This window comes from Oncorhynchus masou, chromosome 28, assembly GCF_036934945.1.
Source record: "Oncorhynchus masou masou isolate Uvic2021 chromosome 28, UVic_Omas_1.1, whole genome shotgun sequence".
Taxonomy (NCBI): Eukaryota; Metazoa; Chordata; class Actinopteri; order Salmoniformes; family Salmonidae; genus Oncorhynchus; species Oncorhynchus masou.
Window position 1 is genome coordinate 2,434,518 of NC_088239.1, and position 14,242 is coordinate 2,448,759.

Genomic DNA, 14,242 nt, shown 5'->3' on the forward strand with positions numbered 1-14,242 from the left:
GTAGTGAACAGGTAGGTGACCCACCATGGTTCAGGTGTAGTGAACAGGTAGGTGACCCACCATGGTTCTCAGGTGTAGTGAACAGGTAGATGACCCACCATGGTTCAGGTGTAGTGAACAGGTAGGTGACCCACCATGGTCCAGGTGTAGTGAACAGGTAGGTGACCCACCAAGGTTTTGGTGTTGTGAACAGGTAGGTGACCCACCATGGTCCAGGTGTAGTGAACAGGTAGGTGACCCACCATGGTCCAGGTGTAGTGAACAGGTAGTTGACCCAACCTTGTTCAGGTGTAGTGAACAGGTAGGTGACCCACCATGGTCCAGGTGTAGTGAACAGGTAGGTGACCCACCATGGTTCAGGTGTAGTGAACAGGTAGGTGACCCACCATGGTTCAGGTGTAGTGAACAGGTAGGTGACCCACCATGGTTCAGGTGTAGTGAACAGGTAGGTGACCCACCAAGGTTTTGGTGTTGTGAACAGGTAGGTGACCCACCATGGTCCAGGTGTAGTGAACAGGTAGGTGACCCACCATGGTCCAGGTGTAGTGAACAGGTAGTTGACCCAACCTTGTTCAGGTGTAGTGAACAGGTAGGTGACCCACCATGGTCCAGGTGTAGTGAACAGGTAGGTGACCCACCATGGTACAGGTGTAGTGAACAGGTAGGTGACCCAGCATGGTTCAGGTGTAGGGAACAGGTAGGTGACCCACCATGGTCCAGGTGTTGTGAACAGGTAGGTGACCCACCATGGTTCAGGTGTAGTGAATAGGTAGGTGACCCACCATGGTCCAGGTGTAGTGAACAGGTAGGTGACCCACCATGGTTCAGGTGTAGGGAACAGGTAGGTGACCCACCATGGTCCAGGTGTTGTGAACAGGTAGGTGACCCACCATGGTTCAGGTGTAGTGAACAGGTAGGTGACCCACCATGGTCCAGGTGTAGTGAACAGGTAGGTGACCCAATATGGTCCAGGTGTAGTGAACAGGTAGATGACCCACCATGGTTCAGGTGTAGGGAACAGGTAGGTGACCCACCATGGTCCAGGTGTTGTGAACAGGTAGGTGACCCACCATGGTTCAGGTGTAGTGAACAGGTAGGTGACCCACCATGGTTCAGGTGTAGTGAACAGGTAGTTGACCCACCATGGTCCAGGTGTAGTGAACAGGTAGGTGACCCACCATGGTCCAGGTGTAGTGAACAGGTAGGTGACCCACCATGTTTCAGGTGTAGTGAACTGGTAGATGACCCACCATGGTTCAGGTGTAGTGAACAGGTAGGTGACCCACCATGGTTCTCAGGTGTAGTGAACAGGTAGATGACCCACCATGGTTCAGGTGTAGTGAACAGGTAGGTGACCCACTATGGTCCAGGTGTAGTGAACAGGTAGGTGACCCACCATGGTCCAGGTGTAGTGAACAGGTAGGTGACCCACCATGTTTCAGGTGTAGTGAACTGGTAGGTGACCCACCATGGTCCAGGTGTAGTGAACAGGTAGGTGACCCACCGTGGTTCAGGTGTAGTGAACAGGTAGGTGACCCACCATGGTTCTCAGGTGTAGTGAACAGGTAGGTGACCCACCATGGTCCAGGTGTAGTGAACAGGTAGGTGACCCAACATGGTCCAGGTGTAGTGAACAGGTAGGTGACCCACCATGGTCCAGGTGTAGTGAACAGGTAGGTGACCCACCATGGTCCAGGTGTAGTGAACAGGTAGGTGACCCACCATGGTCCAGGTGTAGTGAACAGGTAGGTGACCCACCATGGTTCAGGTGTAGTGAACAGGTAGTTGACCCACCATGGTCCAGGTGTAGTGAACAGGTAGGTGACCCACCATGGTCCAGGTGTAGTGAACAGGTAGGTGACCCACCATGGTCCAGGTGTAGTGAACAGGTAGGTGACCCACCATGGTCCAGGTGTAGTGAACAGGTAGGTGACCCACCATGGTCCAGGTGTAGTGAACAGGTAGGTGACCCACCATGGTCCAGGTGTAGTGAACAGGTAGGTGACCCACCATGGTTCAGGTGTAGTGAACAGGTAGTTGACCCACCATGGTCCAGGTGTAGTGAACAGGTAGGTGACCCACCATGGTCCAGGTGTAGTGAACAGGTAGGTGACCCACCATGGTCCAGGTGTAGTGAACAGGTAGGTGACCCACCATGGTCCAGGTGTAGTGAACAGGTAGGTGACCCCCCATGGTCCAGGTGTAATGAACAGGTAGGTGACCCACCATGGTCCAGGTGTAGTGAACAGGTAGGTGACCCACCATGGTCCAGGTGTAGTGAACAGGTAGGTGACCCCCCATCGTCCAGGTGTAGTGAACAGGTAGGTGACCCAACATGGTCCAGGTGTAGTGAACAGGTAGGTGACCCCCCATGGTCCAGGTGTAGTGAACAGGTAGGTGACCCACCATGGTCCAGGTGTAGTGAACAGGTAGGTGACCCCCCATGGTCCTGGTGTAGTGAACAGGTAGGTGACCCACCATGGTCCAGGTGTAGTGAACAGGTAGGTGACCCAACATGGTTCAGGTGTAGTGAACAGGTAGGTGACCCACCATGGTCCAGGTGTAGTGAACAGGTAGGTGACCCACCATGGTCCAGGTGTAGTGAACAGGTAGGTGACCCACCATGGTCCAGGTGTAGTGAACAGGTAGGTGACCCACCATGGTCCAGGTGTAGTGAACAGGTAGGTGACCCCCCATGGTCCAGGTGTAGTGAACAGGTAGGTGACCCAACATGGTCCAGGTGTAGTGAACAGGTAGGTGACCCACCATGGTTCAGGTTTAGTGAACAGGTAGGTGACCCAACATGGTCCAGGTGTAGTGAACAGGTAGGTGACCCAACATGGTCCAGGTGTAGTGAACAGGTAGGTGACCCACCATGGTTCAGGTTTAGTGAACAGGTAGGTGACCCACCATGGTCCAGGTGTAGTGAACAGGTAGGTGACCCACCATCGTTCAGGTGTTGTGAACAGGTAGGTGACCCACCATGGTTCAGGTGTAGTGAACAGGTAGGTGACCCACCATGGTCCAGGTGTAGTGAACAGGTAGGTGACCCACCATGGTCCAGGTGTAGTGAACAGGTAGGTGACCCCCCATGGTCCAGGTGTAGTGAACAGGTAGGTGACCCAACATGGTCCAGGTGTAGTGAACAGGTAGGTGACCCACCATGGTCCAGGTGTAGTGAACAGGTAGGTGACCCAACATGGTTCAGGTGTAGTGAACAGGTAGGTGACCCACCATGGTCCAGGTGTAGTGAACAGGTAGGTGACCCACCATGGTCCAGGTGTAGTGAACAGGTAGGTGACCCACCATGGTCCAGGTGTAGTGAACAGGTAGGTGACCCCCCATGGTCCAGGTGTAGTGAACAGGTAGGTGACCCAACATGGTCCAGGTGTAGTGAACAGGTAGGTGACCCACCATGGTTCAGGTTTAGTGAACAGGTAGGTGACCCAACATGGTCCAGGTGTAGTGAACAGGTAGGTGACCCACCATGGTCCAGGTGTAGTGAACAGGTAGGTGACCCACCATGGTCCAGGTGTAGTGAACAGGTAGGTGACCCCCCATGGTCCAGGTGTAGTGAACAGGTAGGTGACCCCCCATGGTCCAGGTGTAGTGAACAGGTAGGTGACCCCCCATGGTCCAGGTGTAGTGAACAGGTAGGTGACCCCCCATGGTCCAGGTGTAGTGAACAGGTAGGTGACCCAACATGGTCCAGGTGTAGTGAACAGGTAGGTGACCCAACATGGTCCAGGTGTAGTGAACAGGTAGGTGACCCACCATGGTTCAGGTTTAGTGAACAGGTAGGTGACCCAACATGGTCCAGGTGTAGTGAACAGGTAGGTGACCCAACATGGTCCAGGTGTAGTGAACAGGTAGATGATGATTTATTTATATAGCCCTTCTTACATCAGCTGATATCACAAAGTGCTGTACAGAAACCCAGCCTAAAACCCCAAACAGCAAGCAATGCAGGTGTAGAAGCACTGTGGCTCGGAAAAACTCCCTAGAAAGGCCAGAACCTAGGAAGAAACCTAGAGAGGAACCAGGCTGTCAGGGGTGGCCAGTCCTCTTCTGGCTGTGCCGGGTGGAGTTTATAACAGAACATGGCCAAGATGTTCAAATGTTCATAGATGACCAGCAGGGTCAAATAATAATACTCACAGTAGTTGTCGAGGGTGCAACATATCAGCATCTCAGGAGTAAACGTCAGTTGGCTTTTCATAGGCGATCATTGAGAAAAAACAGCAACAGCAACTAGATGGATAAATTGACAAATGTTTAATGCTTTTCGACCTGCCCCTAATTAATATAATTGGTTCAGAGTTCATTTTGATATTTTAACCTGCATGTCCTGATCGCTTCTGTTGTCGGTTGACAAAATCAACATGCGTGCGATGGTGCACGCGGACGAGCAGTCTGGACACTATATAATGGTCAAAGTCAATATTCATATTGTCAGCAGTCTCTCACCTCGAAGGTGACCTCTAAAGCAGAAGCAACAGCTGAACATCACCCACAGACTGGACACGACCGCACCTGGTCGCCCTCCGGTCAGAACCAACTCAAAACAGTCAGTCAACAGATCAGTCTACTAACCAGTCAGTCAACAGACCAGTCTACTAACCAGACAGTCAACAGACCAGACAGTCTACTAACCAGTCAGTCAACAGACCAGTCTACTAACCAGACAGTCAACAGACCAGACAGTCTACTAACCAGTCAGTCTACAGATCAGTCTACTAACCAGTCAGTCAACAGACCAGTCTACTAACCAGACAGTCTACTAACCAGACAGTCTACTAACAGACAGTCTACTAACCAGACAGTCTACTAACCAGACAGTCTACTAACCAGACAGTCAACAGATCAGTCTACTAACCAGTCAGTCAACAGACCAGTCTACTAACCAGACAGTCTACTAACCAGACAGTCTACTAACCAGACAGTCTACTAACAGACAGTCTACTAACCAGACAGTCAACAGATCAGTCTACTAACCAGTCAGTCAACAGTGCAGTCTACTAACCAGTCAGTCAACAGATCAGTCTACTAACCAGTCAGTCAACAGTGCAGTCTACTAATCAGTCAGTCAGCAGATCAGTCTACTAACCAGTCAGTCAACAGTGCGGTCTACTAACCAGTCAGTCAACAGTGCAGTCTACTAACCAGTCAGTCAACAGTGCAGTCTACTATCCAGTCAGTCAACAGTGCAGTCTACTAACCAGTCAGTCAACAGTGCAGTCTACTATCCAGTCAGTCAACAGTAGAGTCTACTAACCAGTCAGTCAACAGTGCAGTCTACTAACCAGTCAGTCAACAGTGCAGTCTAACCAGTCAGTCAACAGAGCAGTCTAACCAGTCAGTCAACAGAGCAGTCTACTAACCAGTCAGTCAACAGTGCAGTCTAACCAGTCAGTCAACAGTGCAGTCTACTAACCAGTCAGTCAACAGTGCAGTCTAACCAGTCAGTCAACAGAGCAGTCTAACCAGTCAGTCAACAGTGCAGTCTACTAACCAGTCAGCCAACAGAGCAGTCTAACCAGTCAGTCTACAGACCAGTCAGTCTACTAACCAGTCAGCCAACAGAGCAGTCTAACCAGTCAGTCTACTAACCAGTCAGTCAACAGAGCAGTTTACTAACATAGTTCATTTCAAATGTTGTAATGTTCTAGGAATGTTCTCTAAAACATTCAAAAAAAAAACATGCCTTCCCGAACATGCCTTCCCGAACATGCCTTCCCGAACATGCATACCCGAACATGTCTTCCCGAACATATCTTCCCGAACATGCCTTCCCGAACATGCCTTCCCGAACATGCATACCCGAACATGTCTTCCCGAACATATCTCCCCGAACATGCCTTCTCGAACATGCCTTCCTGAACATGCCTTCCCGAACATGCCTTCCCGAACATGTGAACTTTCATGTGCCTTAATAACAAACCAGGTGTGAAAGTAGGACCTTGCTTCTCTGTATCTATTTGCTTGATTAAAAGTGCAGGAATTTTGCAGGAATCAACTATTGTAGAATCAAGACATACTTGAGAGCATGTTCTCTGCAGCTGTTGTGGTTTCCAACATGATCCAGCACACCTACTACACGGGTAACAGTTCTGGCACTCTGACCTACTCATACTCTAGCACTAACCCTAACCCTAACCCTAACCCTAACCCTAACCCTAACCTCTAACCCTAACCCTAACCCTACTACACGGGTAACAGTTCTGGCACTCTGACCTACTCATACTCGAGCACCAACCCTAACCCTAACCCTAACCCTAACCTCTAACCCTACTACACGGGTAACAGTTCTGGCACTCTGACCTACTCATACTCGAGCACTAACCCTAACCCTAACCCTAACCCTAACCCTAACCTCTAACCCTACTACACGGGTAACAGTTCTGGCACTCTGACCTACTCATACTCTAGCTGCCTCCCCTATGATGTCATAAGGTGAATTCACCAATTTGTAAGTCGCTCTGGATAAGAGCGTCTGCCAAATGACTTAAATGTAAAATGTAAAATTAAACACTGGGCCTCTTAACCCTAACCCTAACCCTAACCCTAACCTCTAACCCTACTACACGGGTAACAGTTCTGGCACTCTGACCTACTCATACTCTAGCTGCCTCCCCTATGATTAAACACTGGGCCTCTTAACCCTAACCCTAACCCTAACCTCTAACCCTACTACACGATTAACAGTTCTGGCACTCTGACCTACTCATACTCTAGCACTAACCCTAACCCTAACCCTAACCCTAACCCTAACCTCTAACCCTACTACACGGGTAACAGTTCTGGCACTCTGACCTACTCATACTCTAGCTGCCTCCCCTATGATTAAACACTGGGCCTCTTAACCCTAACCCTAACCCTAACCCTAACCTCTAACCCTACTACACGTGTAACAGTTCTGGCACTCTGACCTACTCATACTCTAGCTGCCTCCCCTATGATTAAACACTGGGCGTCTTACTTCACAATAGGACAGTGTGTCATTAACCGTTTATGAACATTGGGACTTCATGAAAATAAAAGCTCATAAGGCTACATAGTTTATAGGCTACTGTGAGAGGAGGGACTATATGCAGTGCACCTAAAGCATTTTTGGTGTGTCTAAAACAGGGTGTGTCAGACACGTGTCACAGACTTTCAGAGAGCTGTCTATTGTGACTGTTGTGAAACAGCTTTTCCTCGACAGAGGAGGGTGAGGTGGAGGATGTCCGTGACAAACAGCTCAGCCAGGCTGGTCTCAAAGGCTAGCCGTAACATAGTAAACAAAATTCAGGGACACTGAAATTAGTATGATAGGTTATGTTTAGTATGGTTACATAAGACTGAAGGTTGATTAAGGAAAAATGAAAAGGGGGTGACTAACAATCCAAAGGTTGTGTGTTTGAATCTCATCACCGACAACTATAGCATTTTATCTGATTAACAACTTTACAGCTACTTAGCATGATAGCTAACCCCTCCCCTAATCATAAACCTTCCCCTAACCCTAACCCTTTAACCTAACTCCTAACCCTAACCATAAACCTTCCCCTAACCCTAACCCTTTAACCTAACCCATCCCCTAACCATAAACCTTCCCCTAACCCTAACCCTTTAACCTAACCCTTCCCCTAACCATAAACCTTCCCCTAACCCTAACCCTTTAACCTAACCCTTCCCCTAACCATAAACCTTCCACTAACCCTAACCCTTTAACCTAACCTAACCCTAACCATAAACCTTCCACTAACCCTAACCCTTTAACCTAACCTATCCCTAACCATAAACCTTCCACTAACCCTAACCCTTTAACCTAACCTAACCCTAACCATAAACCTTCCCCTAACCCTAACCCTTTAACCAAACCCCTCCCCTAACCATAACCCTTCCCCTAACCCTAACCCTTCAATCTAACTCCTAACCTTAACCTTAACCCTTCCCCTTCCCCTAACCCTAACCCTTTAGCCTAACTCCTAACCCTAACCTTAACCCTTCCCCTAACCCTAACCCTTTAATCTAACTCCTAACCCTAACCCTAACCCCTCCCCTAACCATAAACCTTCCCCTAACCCTAACCCTTTAACCTAACTCCTAACCCTAACCTTAAACCTTCCCCTAACCCTAACCCTAACCCTTTAATTTAACTCCTAACCCTAACCCTAACCCTTCCCCTAACCATAAACCTTCCCCTAACCCTAACCCTTTCACCTAACCCCTCCCCTAACCATAAACCTTCCCCTAACCCTAACCCTAACCCTTTAACCTAACTCCTAACCCTAACCTTAACCCTTCCCCTAACCCTAACCCTAACCCTAACCCTAACCCTTCCCCTAACCCTAACCCTTTAATCTAACTCCTGACTCTACCCCTAACCCTAACTCTAACCCTAAACCTAACCCTAACCCTTTAATCTAACTCCTAACCCTAACCTTAACCCTTCCCCTAACTCCTAACCCTAACCTTAACCCTACCCCTAACCTTAACCCTACCCCTAACCTTAACCTTCCCAACCCTACCCCTAACCCCGAATCACTGCAGCCGAGACATGCCTGCCTTGTCATTTGACTGTAGCTGAGACAGGCATGACTTGTCATTGTACTTCCGGCGCCGACAGAGATGGCCGCCTCGCTTCGCGGTCCTTGGAAACTATGCAGTTTTTTGTTTTTTTACGTGTTATTTCTTTCATTAGTACCCCAGGTCATCTTAGGTTTCATTACATACAGTCGAGAAGAACTACTGTATATAAGATCAGCGTCTCTGGTCTGATGAAACCAAGAGCGGTCGCATCTACACTTCGGTCCGCAGGTAGTATAACTTTTCATTACATTTCATTACATTTCGTTATAGTACAACGGTTTGATTTGCCTAATCTTAGCAATTTCTTCTTAGCCAGCTACATAGCCGTCTTTGTATCAACGACAATTGCATAATTATCGTATTTCGTCGTCCTAACGTATCTGCCCAGCAGCTAGCTAAGCAGCTAGCTAACATCCACTGTCCACTAGCACTGTAGAAACTATTACACTCTACTGAACGACTCGATTAGCGTAGTGTCAGCTAGCTACATAGTTGTCTTCGTATCCAAGATAATTGTGCAGTTTAGAGTGTGTAGACTTAGAGTGATTATCTTAATTTACCGAGGTTAGCTAGCCAGCTATTTGTCGTCCTTAACGTAGGAAATGCTGCTAGCTAGCTAGCCAACAGCTAGCCAACCTCTACCGAATTGAACTCCAACTACCCGGTCAACATTCCCGTCGCTCCACAGGTAGTATCACATTTTCATTTCACTTCATTACAGTACAACGGTTTGATTTGTTTGATCGTAGCTAGCCAGCTACATAGCCGTCTTTGTATCTAAGACAATTGTGTAGTCTAGAGCGATTTTCTAGGTTAGCTGGCCAGCTATTGTCGTTCTTCTAACGTAGCTAGCCAGCTAGCCCCCGAATAGCAGCACTGTAGTAACTATTACAGTACAACGGTTTGTTTTGTTTGATCCTAGCTAGCTACATAGCCGTCTTTGTATCTAAGACAATTGTGTAGCCTAGAGCGATTTTCTAGGTTAGCCAGCCAGCTATTGTCGTTCTTTTAAAGTAACGGAACGCAATCAACCTTGCTAGCTAGCCAGCTAGCCCCCGAATAGCAGCACTGTAGAAACTATCACACTCGACGGAACGACTTGATTAGTGTAGTGTCAACATTGCAGCCACTACCAGCTAGCCTACTCCAGCAGTACCGTATCATTTCAATCATTTTAGTCAATAAGATTCTTGCTACGTAAGCTTAACTTTCTGAACATTCGAGACGTGTAGTCCACTTGTCATTCCAATCCCCTTTGCATTAGCGTAGCCTCTTCTGTACCCTGTTAACTATGTGTCTATCTATCCCTGTTCTCTCCTCTCTGCACAGACCATACAAACGCTCCACACCGCGTGGCCGCGGCCACCCTAATCTGGTGGTCCCAGCGCGCACGACCCACGTGGAGTTCCTGGTCTCCGGTAGCCTCTGGAACTGCCGATCTGCGGCCAACAAGGCAGAGTTCATCTCAGCCTATGCCTCCCTCCAGTCCCTCGACTTCCTGGCACTGACGGAAACATGGATCACCACAGATAACACTGCTACTCCTACTGCTCTCTCTTCGTCCGCCCACGTGTTCTCGCACACCCCGAGAGCTTCTGGTCAGCGGGGTGGTGGCACCGGGATCCTCATCTCTCCCAAGTGGTCATTCTCTCTCTCTCCCCTTACCCATCTATCTATCGCCTCCTTTGAATTCCATGCTGTCACAATTACCAGCCCTTTCAAGCTTAACATTCTTATCATTTATCGCCCCCCAGGTTCCCTCGGAGAGTTCATCAATGAGCTTGATGCCTTGATAAGCTCCTTTCCTGAGGACGGCTCACCTCTCACAGTCCTGGGCGACTTTAACCTCCCCACGTCTACCTTTGACTCATTCCTCTCTGCCTCCTCATTTCCACTCCTCTCCTCTTTTGACCTCACCCTCTCACCTTCCCCCCCTACTCACAAGGCAGGCAATACGCTCGACCTCATCTTTACTAGATGCTGTTCTTCCACTAACCTCACTGCAACTCCCCTCCAAGTCTCCGACCACTACCTTGTATCCTTTTCCCTCTCGCTCTCATCCAACACTTCCCACACTGCCCCTACTCGGATGGTATCGCGCCGTCCCAACCTTCGCTCTCTCTCCCCCGCTACTCTTTCCTCTTCCATCCTATCATCTCTTCCCTCTGCTCATACCTTCTCCAACCTTTCTCCTGACTCTGCCTCCTCAACCCTCCTCTCTTCCCTTTCTGCATCCTTTGACTCTCTATGTCCCCTATCCTCCAGGCCGGCTCGGTCCTCCCCTCCCGCTCCGTGGCTCGATGACTCATTGCGAGCTCACAGAACAGAGCTCCGGGCAGCCGAGCGGAAATGGAGGAAAACTCGCCTCCCTGCGGACCTGGCATCCTTTCACTCCCTCCTCTCTACATTTTCCTCCTCTGTCTCTGCTGCTAAAGCCACTTTCTACCACTCTAAATTCCAAGCATCTGCCTCTAACCCTAGGAAGCTCTTTGCCACCTTTTCCTCCCTCCTGAATCCTCCTCCCCCTCCCCCCTCCTCCCTCTCTGCAGATGACTTCGTCAACCATTTTGAGAAGAAGGTCGACGACATCCGATCCTCGTTTGCTAAGTCAAACGACACCGCTGGTTCTGCTCACACTGCCCTACCCTGTGCTCTGACCTCTTTCTCCCCTCTCTCTCCAGATGAAATCTCGCTTCTTGTGACGGCCGGCCGCCCAACAACCTGCCCGCTCGACCCTATCCCCTCCTCTCTCCTCCAGACCATTTCCGGGGACCTTCTCCCTTACCTCACCTCGCTCATCAACTCATCCCTGACCGCTGGCTACGTCCCTTCCGTCTTCAAGAGAGCGAGAGTTGCACCCCTTCTGAAAAAACCTACACTCGATCCCTCCGATGTCAACAACTACAGACCAGTATCCCTTCTTTCTTTTCTCTCCAAAACTCTTGAACGTGCCGTCCTTGGCCAGCTCTCCCACTATCTCTCTCAGAATGACCTTCTTGATCCAAATCAGTCAGGTTTCAAGACAAGTCATTCAACTGAGACTGCTCTTCTCTGCATCACGGAGGCGCTCCGCACTGCTAAAGCTAACTCTCTCTCCTCTGCTCTCATCCTTCTAGACCTATCGGCTGCCTTCGATACTGTGAACCATCAGATCCTCCTCTCCACCCTCTCCGAGTTGGGCATCTCCGGCGCGGCCCACGCTTGGATTGCGTCCTACCTGACAGGTCGCTCCTACCAGGTGGCGTGGCGAGAATCTGTCTCCTCGCCACGCGCTCTCACCACTGGTGTCCCCCAGGGCTCTGTTCTAGGCCCTCTCCTATTCTCGCTATACACCAAGTCACTTGGCTCTGTCATAACCTCACATGGTCTCTCCTATCATTGCTATGCAGACGACACACAATTAATCTTCTCCTTTCCCCCTTCTGATGACCAGGTGGCGAATCGCATCTCTGCATGTCTGGCAGACATATCAGTGTGGATGACGGATCACCACCTCAAGCTGAACCTCGGCAAGACGGAGCTGCTCTTCCTCCCGGGGAAGGACTGCCCGTTCCATGATCTCGCCATCACGGTTGACAACTCCATTGTGTCCTCCTCCCAGAGCGCTAAGAACCTTGGCGTGATCCTGGACAACACCCTGTCGTTCTCAACCAACATCATGGCGGTGGCCCGCTCCTGTAGGTTCATGCTCTACAACATCCGCAGAGTACGACCCTGCCTCACACAGGAAGCGGCGCAGGTCCTAATCCAGGCACTTGTCATCTCCCGTCTGGATTACTGCAACTCGCTGTTGGCTGGGCTCCCTGCCTGTGCCATTAAGCCCCTACAACTCATCCAGAACGCCGCAGCCCGTCTGGTGTTCAACCTTCCCAAGTTCTCTCACGTCACCCCGCTCCTCCGCTCTCTCCACTGGCTTCCAGTTGAAGCTCGCATCCGCTACAAGACCATGGTGCTTGCATACGGAGCTGTGAGGGGAACGGCACCGCAGTACCTCCAGGCTCTGATCAGGCCCTACACCCAAGCAAGGGCACTGCGTTCATCCACCTCTGGCCTGCTCGCCTCCCTACCATTGAGGAAGTACAGTTCCCGCTCAGCCCAGTCAAAACTGTTCGCTGCTCTGGCCCCCCAATGGTGGAACAAACTCCCTCACGACGCCAGGACAGCGGAGTCAATCACCACCTTCCGGAGACACCTGAAACCCCACCTCTTCAAGGAATACCTAGGATAGGATAAGTAATCCTTCTCACCATCCCCCCCCTTAATGATTTAGATGCACTATTGTAAAGTGGCTGTTCCACTGGATGTCAGAAGGTGAATTCACCAATTTGTAAGTCGCTCTGGATAAGAGCGTCTGCTAAATGACTTAAATGTAAAAATGTAACTCAACATCAGTATGACCAAGAATATGTTTTTCGCGACGCGGATCCTGTGTTCTGCCTTACAAACAGGACAACGGAATGGATCGCATGCAGCGACCCAAAAAAACGACTCCGAAAAAGAGGGAAACGAGGCGGTCTTCTGGTCAGACTACGGAGACGGGCACATCGTGCCCCACTTCCTAGCATTCTTCTTGCCAATGTCCAGTCTCTTGACAACAAGGTTGATGAAATCCGAGCAAGGGTAGCATTCCAGAGGGACATCAGAGACTGTAACGTTCTGTGCTTCACGGAAACATGGCTCACTGGAGAGACGCTATCCGAAGTGGTGCAGCCAACGGGTTTCTCCACGCATCGCGCCGACAGAAACAAACACCTTTCTGGTAAGAAGAGGGGTGGGGTGTATGCCTTATGGCCAACGAGGCATGGTGCGATGAAAGAAACATACAGGAACTCAAATCCTTCTGTTCACCTGATTTAGAATTCCTCACAATCAAATGTAGACCGCATTATCTACCAAGAGAATTCTCTTCGATTATAATCACAGCCGTATATATCCCCCCCCCAAGCAGACACATCGATGGCTCTGAACGAACTTTATTTAACTCTTTGCAAACTGGACACCATTTATCCGGAGGCTGCATTCATTGTTGCTGGGGATTTTAACAAGGCTAATCTGAAAACAAGACTCCCTAAATTTTATCAGCATATCGATTGCGCAACCAGGGGTGGAAAAACCTTGGATCACTGTTACTCTAACTTCCGCGACGCATATAAGGCCCTGCCCCGCACCCCTTTCGGAAAAGCTGACCACGACTCCATTTTGCTGATACCTGCCTACAGACAAAAACTTAAAAAAGAAGCTCCCACGCTGAGGTCTGTCCAACGCTGGTCCGACCAAGCTGACTCCACACTCCAAGACTGCTTCCATCACGTGGACTGGGACATGTTTCGTATTGCGTCAGATAACAACATTGACGAATACGCTGATTCGGTGTGCGAGTTCATTAGAACGTGCGTTGAAGATGTCGTTCCCATAGCAACGATTAAAACATTCCCTAACCAGAAACCGTGGATTGATGGCAGCATTCGCGTGAAACTGAAAGCGCAAACCACTGCTTTCAATCAGGGCAAGGTGTCTGGTAACATGGCTGAATACAAACAGTGCAGCTATTCCCTCCGTAAGGCTATCAAACAAGCTAAGCGTCAGTACAGAGACAAAGTAGAATCCCAATTCAACGGCTCAGACACAAGAGGCATGTGGCAGGGTCTACAGTCAATCACGGACTACA